A 14,512-nucleotide genomic window follows, 5' to 3' on the forward strand; every position below is an offset into this window, starting at 1 on the left:
TTATTTAAAAAAAAAAAAAACACACATACACAAACCCAAACAGGCTCAAGTTAATACTATTTTTATCCCAGTTTGCAATTAATTCGAAAAAGATTTGCACGTGCTTTCAGAGTGAAACTTTCATGCATTTGGAAGAAGAGATAAAAAGATGATGAAATGAATCACTGTGTCCTGCAATCCCAATAAATTAAGGAAGACTTTGCATTTATTCTCGCATTGTAGTAATAATAAATTTTATTTATATAGCACTTTTCCTGTAAGCACTTCTACGGATGTCCATCAGTCCAAACATCTGCCCACTTTCTTACTGGTGTATACAGTCCAGGCTCACACATATCCACATTTTCACACAAAAGGCTATGGGATTGGGAGGACTGCCAGAATAAACACTGAGGCACGATTCAAACTAAGTGACTATTTGGCTTGTCTACTGCAGTGATGACATGAGTTGCTCCATTTATTAATACCAAAATAAAATTTATTTAGAATTTCAGTCTCCCAATTACTCGGATGAGTACTGTGTTAACAGAGACTTTTGTAATTTCCGAAACACACAGTTAGTGGGACTATCAAAAGCGCATACTTCATTGCTAAATACAGATCTGCAAATGCTGAATTTAAAGTTTGTCATTTGCTTGACTTTTGAAGGGAAACTACCATTAATTAGTATAACTCGTAAGTGAAGGCACACGTCATATATTTGAATAATAATACATTTTATTTATGTAGTGCCTTTTGGTATAATGAGAACGTTATTTAAAGTTATAAATTTACTAAGTACATGTAAAAACAACCCAAGTAGTTTTCTAATTCTGGATTCATACACAGGCATGAGAATTAACAAAGTTTGATTACTCATGCAACAAAAACTGTGAACAGAGGCCGGTTAACAGGGGCTCTAAAATAAAGGATAAGGATAAAACTAACAAGTCTGATTTCACACAGGATGGCTTTACAGTTGGGACAAATGCACAAAAATGAGGGACAGATATAGAAAATGAAGACATCATTTGTTTCTTTGATTTGAAATTTGAATTCATTTGACTAATCTGTTAAATATTACTTTTTAGCAGTATGTTTTAAGCCTGCTAATGTTGCAAATGTAAATCTTACAATAGCAAATATTACAAACCTAACAATTTGGTTCACAGACAGACCAGACTTTAAAAGCTTGTTGTTACAAAAACAGCTTTAAATAGTTGGTTTAAATGAAAAAAAACTGGAATTATCTTGTAATTCACTAATTCAGCAGTACATATGTAATAATGTTTGATTTTTTTATATATATATATATATATATATAGTATGGATTTTAAGCAGTAGTTTTTCATTACTATAAAAAAATCAAATAATAAATGTAGAATGTGCACATGCTACAATGAATCGGGTAGTTTATGATGGTACCATTAGTTTTAAATCCTGTACTGAAATCTCTCCAAGATTATAAACCCCATTTGTTGTTATACTGTGGAGATCCCCATCTTTGCCACATATTAAAATTTAGGGCTTGTGTTATATTTTGATGTTGATACCTAAGTGGTAGTTGGGTAACTTTTTCGATGGATATACCTTTTAAGACTGTTGTTACTGTTAGTATTTTTTACTGCATTAGAGAAAAGGCTAAATATTGTTCACTTCAATAAATGGAGGAATAAAAAAGCCATTTATTGGTATTTCTGTTTTTGCTGTGGTGTCTTATATTGTAAAATTTTACTGGTGTTGGCATTGAATACAAAAATTGTGGTATTGTGATATCCCTAATCTTATATACATCATGCTACAGCTGATAAGTATGTAGAATCGCTGCTCTAGTCTGAAGGTGTAATGAGGAAGATTTTTTGTAGCCTGTTCACTAGATAACAACAGAACAGCCCAATAACCACCTAAACTGTAATTGTTGGATTATAGTTTCTTAGAAAATCTTCTGATTATGTGTATTTTGCTTAAAATACAGTGTTGAATGTCCTCCAAAACATTGTTGTGTTTTTATTGAAAGGTATAAAACAATAAATTAATTTTAACTGTTCTACTTTTTTATTCTACTATGCATATTTATACAGAATTTCTAAATTATACACTGATTATGACCATACACATTCTGCTGCAGTATTCATGAATATTGGTAGTCTTATGACTGGAATGTGACTTGTGCTTGACTGTGCTTGAACTAGATGTGTAATTCAAGGGCTATAAAAGTTTTTACAGTCTTTTTCAAAAATGTGATCAGTTAAGTTGCCATTTCTAAATATTTACCTTTTGCACTGTGGAAGGCAAAAGGGATCAGCCGAGTGAGCAAAAAAATGGCATTTTGTGTACTGTCTGAATAATACAAAGCATGTACACTACCATTGCTGTGCTTCCTTCTTCTTAGTCCATGCAGCAGTAGACATGCCAGCTGGATGGATTGTCAAAGAGTGGATTCTGTGAAGGAACAGATTTAGTGAATAGGTGTTGGAGAAGCAAACATGAGACGAGGAGCCAGCTGCACTGCTGAAGGCATTTAAGTCAGATGTTGCTTGTGTTTGTGGAATGCAATATGAAATAAATTGGTGAAACAGTTCACACATGTTGTACAGTATTTGTTGTCAGGAGAGGGGGGATGAATGTTATTGTATAGTGTAATACTGAAAACTGCAGACTAGTTGATTCACAGCTGATTAATGGAAGCAAGCCTATAGTAATCGTTTCTAGGTTGTTTTACCAAAGTAATTATTAAACCTGAAAAATCTATTATGAAGTGCCTTAGTGAGCAATATTTTGTGAAACATAACTATTGCAAACATATTGTCATTGAGCATACAAATCCGCAAGTGCCTGATTAAAGGATGTGTTTCATGTTTAGGTTTCACACACACCTCACATTCCATCATGGTAAGACCTCAAGCTAGAAAAAAAAAAATAGCCCACTAGCCCACCGTATCCATAGCAACCATTTTTGGATTTCTGATACAGAATTCCCATGTCCACAAAAAGATATTTGATTTTTTAAAAAGTTCTCTTTTTAATATCTCAAACTATAATTACAAGTGTGAGGGATTGGATCTTTGCAGCAAATAATTTTAATATCTGTTTTGTGGATTTTAAATATTAGTATTTTTTCCCAAAAGCACATTACCAAATGAATTTGAAAATGGAATTGATGTAGCAATCAATATTATTACCATGCTGGCATTACATTTTCAGAAATGTGTAACTCTGTGACATGAAGGGACCAATAGCAGATTAGAAATACAGTATTATCATTAGAACACTCTCTGTGCTTCAGTTTCAAAGTGGCGTCATTAACTAAACCACTAGAATTTCAAGCTAGTATAGAAGGTTTGAAGCATCAATATCTTAAGTATTATTTTCAAATGAACTCGTAATGTAGAACTGCTCAAGGTGTGGTCGGAGAAGTTTGTCTCAACATTTACTTGTTTTTTGTTTTTTTTTTTTTTGGATCTTGCTAGCATTTCTAATTCTAAAAGATAATTGGCACTTGCCACGCATGCACAAAGTGTGTATAGGTGGGTCTCATGTTACAACCATTCCACAGATGTAGATGAGCACATAAACCCCATTTTTTTCTTTTTTAACTGAATCTTAATTGTCATCTAACAACTTGTGTTTTTTTTACTAACACACATGTTGAACTAGTTTTGACGTGGATGAATAAGCACCAGCCAACACTCAAAATTAAAAATAGTACTGCAGACTATGGGCATTGTCACAATTTTCAGTCATTTTTTGCTTTTGTTCACATATGTAGCTGAATGTAACGGGCAGCATGTCCAGCAAAACAGTAAATTCAGTCACATTTTGGCGGCTCCATCAGCCGCTGGCTATTTAACTGAGCAGTAGAAGCCACTGCTTGTAATTCTCAGTGTCTTAAGTACGCTTCCCAGCCATGCTGTCTCAGTAGTGTAATTGCTCTGAGAAGGAGATTATCTCAGCAAAGATAGCATGTTTTATTTAGGAATCAATTGTCCATTAGTGGGGTGGTATTTGGGCGTTTTCCAACTCTATGAGGTACTATATCATCAACAAGTATAGGATGTTTAACTGTAAGTTCAAAAAATACTGTCCATGCCTCTTATTTTAGATTAACTTATTTATGGTTTGTGATTTCAAGTATGGTAATATTGCTTCACTGTCATTTAATTGAGAACTCTGAAACTTTTTTCTGTAAAATAAGTAATATAGCATTACTAGCCAACCCGCGGCGTACCATACGCTGCATAATCAGGCCGGTTTTTTAATAATTTTTATGCACAGGGAGAAAATTAACATTTGAGAAATCGGTAATGTAATAAATCAGTAAGAAAAGCAACATTGTAACAATGCACGGAACGAACCAACACACAATCGTCCGTGCGGTTCTCAGACGCGGAGGGTGGAACGGGAGGAGAGGAGAAGGACGTCCATTCAGCTCCGTCCGTCATACTAGTCTGCTGATTTCTCGTTCAGTATGCACTGCCTGCTCATGTGCCCACCTCCAACTTGTCACTCGAGTCGTCGTCGTCTTTGCACAGTCCAGATGCACCTGTGACTCACGTAGACTTTTCATTGCTCTGTGCGGTTTTGGCTGCCTTTCTATATATAATCCACCAAGACACCCGACCACGGTAGCAGCGAGGTGGGAGGGGGGTGTGTACAAAGTGCAGGAGCATCTAAGAAGACGCATGTTTGTCACGGATGCGAATTGCTGTATGTAGCTTGTAAAACAGTTTGCTATTGTGCACGCGGTGGTGCGTCGTAACCGAAAACTCGGTTTTTAAAGACTGCTTATTTCATTGTGTTTTAACCTCAGTTGTAAAGGAATGTTTTAAGGATCCCATGGGATACCCCTTGCAAACCGTTTAACACGCTGCATATGGCGATTCACCTCCGCGAGAAACATGCCTCTATGAACAGTCAACGTGGCTCGGAGTAGCATGTGGCCTCTACGACAGACGAATATAAATTACGCCGTTTTTTCTGTGTCGTAGCGTCCGAGTTGGTGGGCGTGGCTCTGCAAGTTATCGTCGTATCCAATGGTCTTGGAGTTGGTGGGCATGGCTCCTTCCTGCGTGCGCCATAGGTGTCTTACTTTTCGGCTTAGTGAATCCACGCCCCTTCCGGCGTGCTTTCCATGGGTGTCTTGCCTTAATGAATTATATATATAGATATGAGGAGTGTTCAAATATAAACAGAAATTTATGAGCAAAGCTTTATTTATTGAATATAATGAAATGACTTACAAACTATTTTTTTGTTTAGTCTCCTGCCACAGCAATACACTTGTTCCAGTGCTCAGGAAACTCCTAAATCTCAGAAGAGTTGAAGTCTCCTGACTGCATGTTGACCCATTCTTGCACAGCCTCAATAGCCTCCTCATTCGACTTGAATTTCTTCCCTCCTAAAAGTTCCTTAAGTGGACAAAAGAGATCATAGTCCCTCTCTGAATGACTTGCACCAATCATACACTCTAGACTGAGAGAGACACTCATACCCAAACTGTTTTTTAACTCTCAAATAAATCTGTAATGGAATGACTCCTTCATTTGTCAAAAATTGAATAATGATGCCCTGCGCACCACTACTGTGTACCTCTTCCTGCCCAGACATGTTGATTACAATGGACATGAAGGGGGGAAAAGCAGCTGGCACTACTAATGACAAGTTCATATATACGTGTGTTTGTCCAATGAGTCAGGTCTACCTTGCACTATTTATAAGAACAGAGCATGAAAATTCCTGTTTATAATTGAATACCCCTCATACATTTTTACCAACATTTCTATTAACTGATATTTTCAGTGCAATTTTTGATTTGCATACAAAGGTGGATCGGAATGGAACATGTTTGTAACTCTAGAACTGTCTGTATTTTTGTGAATTCTGACTATAAATGGGTTAAACTCTCAACAACAGTACACCTTTATTTCCATTTGTTTTGAAATTACAGCAAGAGTTCCCCATTTTATTAAGTTTAACTGTGCATGATTTTTAATTAAAAGGCATGAGTCTAACAAATCTGAAATTAAACCCTGTAAATATAGTGTGATTTAGGCTACACTAATTCCTCATAAAATGGGTATTTCACAGATAAAAATTCCTAATCATTAAAGAACTACTGAAATACAGACTTTGATTATTATATATTGCCCTCTGTAAAACACTATGAGAATGTGAACACATGTTCATTTTTTAAGGTTTGCATACAACAAAAAAGTATTCCTCTAAGATTTAGTAAAAAAAAGTCTTGGGATGTAACAGTCCGGATGTACCTTAGGAGAGCCACTTGCTCCCTATGATAATGCTCATTAAGACTATTTTAACTCTGTTATTGAATGGAATAGGTAAACTTTGCAACTATAAAATTCTAACTGCATGCTCAAAATGGCACCTTGCTATTGCTTTTCTGTTTTCTTTTATTTTCTTATTATATTTCACATGTAAGGTGCATTCTAAATAAATACAATAAGAAGACATGAAAATAAACTTGTGCTGTCGTGCACATTGGTGATACATGAGCTTGCCACTTAAGTGTCTGCCGTATTTTCTGTTATTGACATATAATTAGTGGGTAAGTGAAATTGAAAGGTTTTGTTTGTTATTAGTCAAAGACTTTACACAAAGCCTTAAAACCCTGTTTGCAGCCTCCAGCTAGACATACATAAGATCATGCATTTTTGTTTTATAGAAATTTGATTCTGGATGGGAATCACATGACCTTTGGCAGTTATGGATACTTGCTAGGTTGGCTGTCCCATGTTGCTCACTTTTGCCCCTTTTTCTGTGCTATTTTCCTTATGTCTTTCCCTGTAATTTACCAAACATTACATATTTCCTCTTACCAGATATTGATTTCTTTATCAATAAGAAGGGCTCTTCCCTTATGGATGACTGGGCAGTTGATAGAAATTACTGGATGGTCCACCTAGTCATTTTGAATGTTAGTGGAAACACTTGATTCAATTTGTCTTTGTGTGTTTCACAAATTAAGCAACTGAATGCACTTAATTGCTTTATTGTAATGATTAATAGATTGAATAGAAGTTACACACACAGTGTGATGCTTCATTGTTGACTGAACTGGAATAAGGAACACTTCTCAGCGTTTATTCACTTGAAGTATGCTCACAGCTGTTTTTAGTCAGTGGGAGAAACATGATTACAGCCCTCAAGCCATAGTTGCATCCTGAGAAGAAACTTTGCAAAGAAATTTCAAACTTTTAATTTTAATATTCAGACCCTAAAACATTAACTTGTAATCTTAATTCAAATCTGTACATGACAGCTCCAGGAAAAGCAAAATACTATTATTTTATAACAGGTGCCCTTGTCACTGCCTCCTTAGACCAAAGTTCAAGGTTGCGTCTTGTCCTCTGTGCAGGCTGACAAAGAAAACAAGTATTTTCACCAAACAGCACCCTTAGTCTGTATGTATGTCATATCCTTTCCAAAAAAGATTTGCTGCAAACTGCTGTACTTTGTTTTGCACTTTGTCCCGTTCTAAATTTTTTGCAACTTCCATTTTGAGCAATTGCCTCATATTTGGGGAAGGCCATGTGACTGAGCTAATATTAAGCACCAATACTCAGTCATAGTTATCAGTTAAATACATCTGCCAATGAGCATTATTAGTGCATCTCCATTGAGTATGTTTCAAAATCTGTACAACAGAAAAAGTGATTATTTAGAACTATGGAACTCTTTTATGACTGCTGTACTCTGTTTACAAAGGGATTTCAGTCATAGGAAGGAAGAACAGGTGTCAATAAGCTTATATAAGATGGGCTTTGACAGTGAATCAGAATGTTCCAGGAGAGCAGGGGCTAGGCTAAACAGTTTGTTTTGCAATGCAGATATGTACATATGATTTAAGGAAATTAGGCTTGTTAAGGGTACAATACAGTAAGAGCCTCACAAAGTATGAACTCCCCTATCCCCCTAACTCAAAGGCCACTTGAGTGTTTAGTATTAAGTATTTTTTTTATATCCTAAAAACTTAAATTGGACACAAATTACATTGTTCCTACATATACAATTGATGTAGGTAGGAGTTTGTTTTTTCCTTTTTAAAAACTAGGGGGCTTTGCTCGCCAGCCCCCGTGTTTTGTTTTCCGGATACACACTTTTAAGATTTTTTATTTTCTTTAAATTGTTGCTATTTCATTAGTTTCACTTTTATTTCAGAACTTCTGTAAAAACAATATTTTATAATCTTTTGTGTCCCAGTGTGCTGAATCTTGTAAATGAGGTCTGTAAGACATGTGTTTAATGACTTTGTACCATAATTCAGGATAGGTTTCTCTGTTTGGAATTTCAGCACAGACAAAACGATCTGCATCATCAGCAGTTAAGAATTTTTTTTTGCAAAGTAACCAATAAATGCATGTGAGGTAAACCACATTTTTGAAATTCTCTGACTTACACTTCAAAGCCTTACAATATTTACATACTTCTGACATATCATACAGTATGTCCATATATTCGATCTCTATTTGCCTTTTCATTATTTCTCCAAGTAATAATTTCTCTTTTTTTGCGCTAATGCGAGGTTTACTTTCTTTGTTTTGACACTGTCGTTTTTTTCTGCTTTCATATTCTGTATCTTGCTCTGAATGCGTTTGCCCCCCTTGTTTTTTAACCTCTTTATAATGTTTTATTTTGTTTTCTACTCTGTCTTTTATTTCTGGCCTTTGCTTTGTCCTGCTTTTTTTTTTCTTCAATGCTACCTGGTCCGTGGTGATTATTTTCCTTTCTTTGAGTAGTAATTTTCTTAATTTTTTTTATACTTTCTAATTTTCCTACTTTTATATTCTTCAACTTTCTCCACATGTGTATCGCTCCGTTTTTTTTTTTTTGTTTTTTTTTTTGAGCCTTTCAAATTCCACTGCTTTCATAATCTCTAACCTGCTCTGCATGTGTATAGTGCCAACATTTGTGAATATCTTTATGAAGTTCTACTTTGTCTTTTACTCTCTTTCTTTTAATTCTGAGCCCGATTGGACGTGCTTTTTTCAATTCCACTTGTTCAGGGCTGATAATTACTTTCCTTATTTTCTGAATTTGCATCTAGATTATCCTTTTTCTTTTTTGCTCTTTTTTCTCTCCAATGCTTTTGGGTCTCTTTTCTCCGCGCAGCTTTTTTCTTTAGTTATTGACGTTTCATTTATAACGTATTGTCCTTGTATGCTTTATATGCGCCGAGGGCCCTGGATCTGTGTGTGAAGCCTTTACACGACTGAGTGTTTTGCTGCCCGTGGTCTTATTTGATATTGATTGTAAGTAGGGCGTGTCTTGCAAGAATCTCATGTTCTACGTCATCACGAGACGGTCCTGGGTCAATTTCATGGCACAAAGTCTCATGTTTATGGACCCTGTGAGACCCTCCGTGGCCAATCTCTTTTGTCTCATGGGTCTTTTAAGCATCTTCTGTGATCTTAACTTGAAGATCATGTCTCATCTCCCGTCTTTCTCTCCCAGAATTTTTTTTATAATAGAAAGATGTTCATACACAGTCAAAAAGCAGGTGATACTTGGTGGTTGGAAGAGATCTTAAGTGGTTAAATGAATTAACAATACTGTTTAACAATATTCATTATTTCAAGGTTCGTATCTAATGGGATAATTCACAAGTTATAAATAAGGTTACTAGATTGGGTCATTTATAAATTTATTGCATTGTATTAGACAGCTTACCTTGATCTCAATTTACAGAGGTGTATTGTATCTCAGTATTTGACTGAAAAATTGCTTTTATTTATTTGTAAAGGAATCACTCCTTGTCGTGTTCAGTACATCTTTAGTACATACATTTTATCATTCAAAAAGTGAACACTATCTCACTCCAGTCCTTTACTTTTAACCTATAGAACGAATTAAACAAATTTCTTGTTGTTTAGATATTGTGTAAACCCTGTTTTCTATGTATACTGAAATTCAGTGCCATGTTGCCTGGCTATAAAAGTATATTTTTTCCCTTGAATTGAGAATGGTGCCAATACTGTTTGGTCTAATATTTTGTACTTTACATACATAAATACATTAAGAAAAGACAAAGCAGAAATGATCTTTGTGCTGTATTTATGAAGACCTGAGCAGGTCTAAATTTAGCATGAAGTCCGATAACTGAGGCTCACACTCACTGCCTGTTCCATTTCATGATACCCCATCAGTTTACGATTTTTCAGTGCAGATCTGTTTTTGATCCGTGAAGTGTAAAATATAAGTCAGTAAACAATCTGCAGAAACATTTTCTAAGCTGTATATCATGGTATCACTGTGGCATTAAAGTTTTTTTTCTTTCATTTTTTGCAGGCAATATGTCAGGTGAGAAAGAGTAATATTTTGGATTTGTGTGCAAATACAAGAATTATTTCTAAAAGCTACAAGAGTAGTTTATGGGGCGTCATCCTTTGTATATGAATTGCTTTTTTTAATTTCATCTATTTTCATGCTTCATTTTGGAACCTTTAATGTTTAGTAGTAATAAAGTAATACACAGTCAGGTCCATAAGAATTTGGACAGTGACACATTTTCATAATTCTGGCTCTGTACACCACCACAATGGATTTGAAACAAAGCAATCAAGATGTGATTGAACTCTAAATTTTCAGCATTAATTCAAGGATTTTAACAAAAATATTTAATGGGCTGTTTAGAAAAGACAGACATTTGTATGCATAGTCCCCCTATTTTCAGGGGCTCAAAAGTATATGGACAAACTAATGTAATCATAAATATTAATGATCATTTTCAATATTTGGTTGAAACTCCTTTACAGTCAATAACTGCCTGAAGTCAGGAACCTGTGGCCTGGGGTTCCACTCCAGTGATGCTTTGCTAGGCCTACTTACTGCAGCTGTTTTCAGTTGCTGCTTGTTCGTTGACCTTTCTGCAGATAGTATAGCCACATACAATTCATAATTCATCCTGCTACTTCTGCCAGCAGTCATATCATCAATAAACACTAGTGACTGACTTCCATTCGCAGTTGTGCATGTTCATGCCATAAAACTGCCTCCAACATGTTTCATAAAATATGTGGTATTCATCAGATCATGAGCCATTTGTTCTCTTCTCCATACTCTTCTCTTTCCAGCATTCTGGCATATTTAAAAAATGTTCCAGAACTGGACAGGCTTTAAAAATATTTTCTGGCAAAGTCTAATCTGTCCTTCTTATGCTTGAGGTTGTCCAGTGGTTTGCACCTTGTTTGCAACCTCTGTCTTTACTTTCATTAAGTCTTCTGTTGATTGTAGACTTTGGCAATGATATGTCTACCTTTCTGAGAGTGTCCTTTGTTTTGCTAAATGTTGTGAAGGGGTTCTTCTTTACCAAGGACAGAATTCTGCAATCATCCAGCACAATTATCTTCTGTGGTTTTACAGACCACCTGCTGTTACTGAGCTCACCGATGCATTCCTTCTGTTTAAGAATGTTTGATTTACCATCCCATGTGTTTCTGTTATCTCTCTAAAGGGCTTGTTTTCTTTTCTCAACCTAATGATGCACTGTTTTTACTTGCATGACAACTCCTTAGACCTCATATTAAGAGTTCACAGTGACAGCTCCCAAATACAAATTCCACACTTGGAATCAATTCCAGACCTTTTTCCTGTTTAATAGTTAATGAAATAATGAGGGACCTGCTCCCACCTGGCAATGGAACAGATTGTCAGTCAAATTTCCATATACTTTTGAGCCGTTTGAAATATAGGGACTATACAGAAAAATGGGTGTCATTCCTAAACATCTCATGCAATATTTTTGGTAAACCCCTGGAATGAAAGCCAAAATTATGAGAATTGTGTCACTGTTCAAATATTTATGTACTTGACTGTATACTAATTAACAACAGAAAATGGGTGAAAATGTTATTTTCTCTGTGTGATGGAAAACCATATGATGACATGGTTTTGTTGAAAATAGGAATGATAAAGAGCATATTGTATTATTAGTCATATCGTGCACCTCTGGCCATAATTAAAGTCTCTCATACCTTCCAAAGTGAACAGATTATTCTTAACTTTATTTTCTATTCTATTCAGATGTCCTCCTTTGATTAGCATACTTATTTAGTGCCCTTACACAAATCATGCCCTGAAGCTTTGGAAGAAGTTTTATTTTATCATGCACTGATTTATTAAAGGTGGAGCAGTGGGTAGCGCTGCTGCCTCGCAGTTAGGAGACCCGGGTTTGGTTTCCGGGTCCTCCCTGCATGGAGTTTGCATGTTCTCCACATGTCTGCATGGGTTTCCTCTGGGTGCTTCGGTTTCCTCCAACAGTCCAAAGACATGCAGGTTAGGTGCATTGGCGAATCTAAATTGTCCCTAGTGTGTGCTCGATGTGTGTGTGTGTGCGCACCCTGCCCGAGGTTTGTTTCCTTCCTTGTGCCCTGCGTTGGCTGGGATTGGCTCCAGCAGTCCCCCGTGACCCTGTAGTTAGGATATAACGGGTTGGATAATGGATGGATAGATGATTTATTAAAGCCTGTTGGGTAAGAGTGAATTAATTTTTGCTTAACCGACTGCAGCCAATGAGCTATTTTTTAGCCAAAAGCATGTCACCCAAGTTTATTAATGAAACTGACCAATGCTTTGCATTCTCTTGGGTCTTTACATTGTTTAGGCAATTGGTCACCAGCTCCGGTCCTGGAGGACTACCATGGCTGCAGGTTTTCATTCTAACCCTTTTCTTAATGAAGGACCTGTTTTTCCTGCTAATTAACTTCTTTTGAACTAATTTTAACTGACTTGTATTTGAAGACTCAGAACCCTTAATTGATTGTTTTTCCTTAATTAGAAGCCAAACAATAATAAGATACAAAATGAGCCAAAACAACTGGTGTCCATCATACAATATCTGAAAATAAAGAAAGATGAAGGTCCCCGGAATGTTGATCAGCTCAGGTCCCCAAAACATTTTAACAGTGCTCCTGGAAAGAGTTAATCAACAATTTCAGAAAAATGTCTGCTAATACACCATGAGAGCTACAACAAAGCCAAAAAATCATAGAACAGGGTTAATTACCAACAAGAGTTGGCGCCTCATTAAGCAGCTGGTTGGAGTGAAATTGGTTGGAGTTTGAGGCCCTCACTTAGCTGGTCTTCTGTTTGCTCCCTCACTTCACATTTCATTTCTGTTTGGGTGCCATTTAAGGAAAGAAATGAAGCAATAAAGAGGAATGATAAAGAAATTCAGGGGAGCAAATCTTAAAAAAGCAATTCAATTAAAATTAATTCACAAGAAGTTAATTAGCAGCACAAACAGGGCACTTTTTTTTAGAATGAAAACCTGCAGCCACGGTAGTCCTCTAGGACCAAACCTGGCAACCCCTGGTTTACGCAGAAGAGGGATCGTGGCTTTATTAGTAGAGAGGTTAATGTGAGAAATAGAGATTGTAGAAGTCAGGATATAGAAGAGGAGTGTATACAACTTCTTTCAAAAAGCAGAGAGCAGTTGAGGTGGTAGCCCACCAGGACCTGGAAACCTTTGAGAGCTCATCAAGCCCAAAGCCTCCTTCTGTTGACTTAAGTGTAAAAATTCTTTACAAAGGGGACAATAACTAGGGAGTGAAGGGTGGAATCTGATGTACAGTATATAAACTAATTGAAGGCTACATGGGCTTAACATTTCATAACACAATATTCAATTTAGGCATATATACAGAGAATATAAAAATGAGCAGAAGAAGGACTAGATGTTACAATCCCTAATGTTTCTGTACCACAATCGTCTTCCAAGAGAGTTGTTTAGAACTGGCCACTAGGTGATGTTTGCACCACGAGAACACATCATCAGTTGTGCAACTCCACCTCATTGGGTGTTTCAGCCTTTTATCACAAGACATCCTCCTCTGAGGCAGGCCCACCACATGCTAATCAGGCCTGGGTATGTGTCTTGATACCAGCTGGTCACCATGTCACTCCTTTCAGCACCCTCTGTCCTCTGCATCCGCTACTAAGTTGGAATAACACAGAAACAATTAAAATATAAACACAAAGAGAACTTACACATTATCTATATCAAGAACAGTATATAATTTTAGTACAAAACACTCAAGTGGTTCAATAAAATAATTTGAGTCTGTAGTAATAGAGACACTAAAAAAGTTGTGGCATATACATTTAAAATCTCTTAAAAGAGTTGAGTATAATCATTGAATGTAAAAGAAGAGGAGAGATGCTGGCAGGACCATCTTATAGAGGGAATACTCCTAAAGTCTGGAAATCATCCAGGCTGCTAGATGATATGGTTGTTCCAATATGGTTGTTCCAATGAGAATTGAATGCTTAATTCATTCACTTTCCAGCAATTAGAAGTGGCTGCACTGAAGTTCTGAGAAAAATATAGGCAACAATAATAAATTAGGTTAGACTGACTTGCAACTCAAAGAATCTGCTGGTACTTTTATGTAATTCAGAAATTTTAAAATAAGAAAGGCAATGGATGTACTGAGGTATCACACCTGGTATATAAATCCTGTGGCATCTCAATACTTATAGATCAAAATCATTTAAGCATGGGAAAAAGTCACCC

The 14,512-nt window shown here is 36.2% G+C and overlaps 1 protein-coding gene across 2 annotated transcripts in view; it reads left to right on the forward strand.

Moving 5' to 3' along the window:
* The window catches only part of ddx10 (DEAD (Asp-Glu-Ala-Asp) box polypeptide 10), a 443,025-nt gene that overhangs the window by 385,541 nt on the left and 42,972 nt on the right, over positions 1 to 14,512 (forward strand). The window lies entirely within an intron of this gene.

Source organism: Polypterus senegalus, chromosome 2 (genome assembly GCF_016835505.1).
Source record: "Polypterus senegalus isolate Bchr_013 chromosome 2, ASM1683550v1, whole genome shotgun sequence".
NCBI lineage: Eukaryota > Metazoa > Chordata > Cladistia > Polypteriformes > Polypteridae > Polypterus > Polypterus senegalus.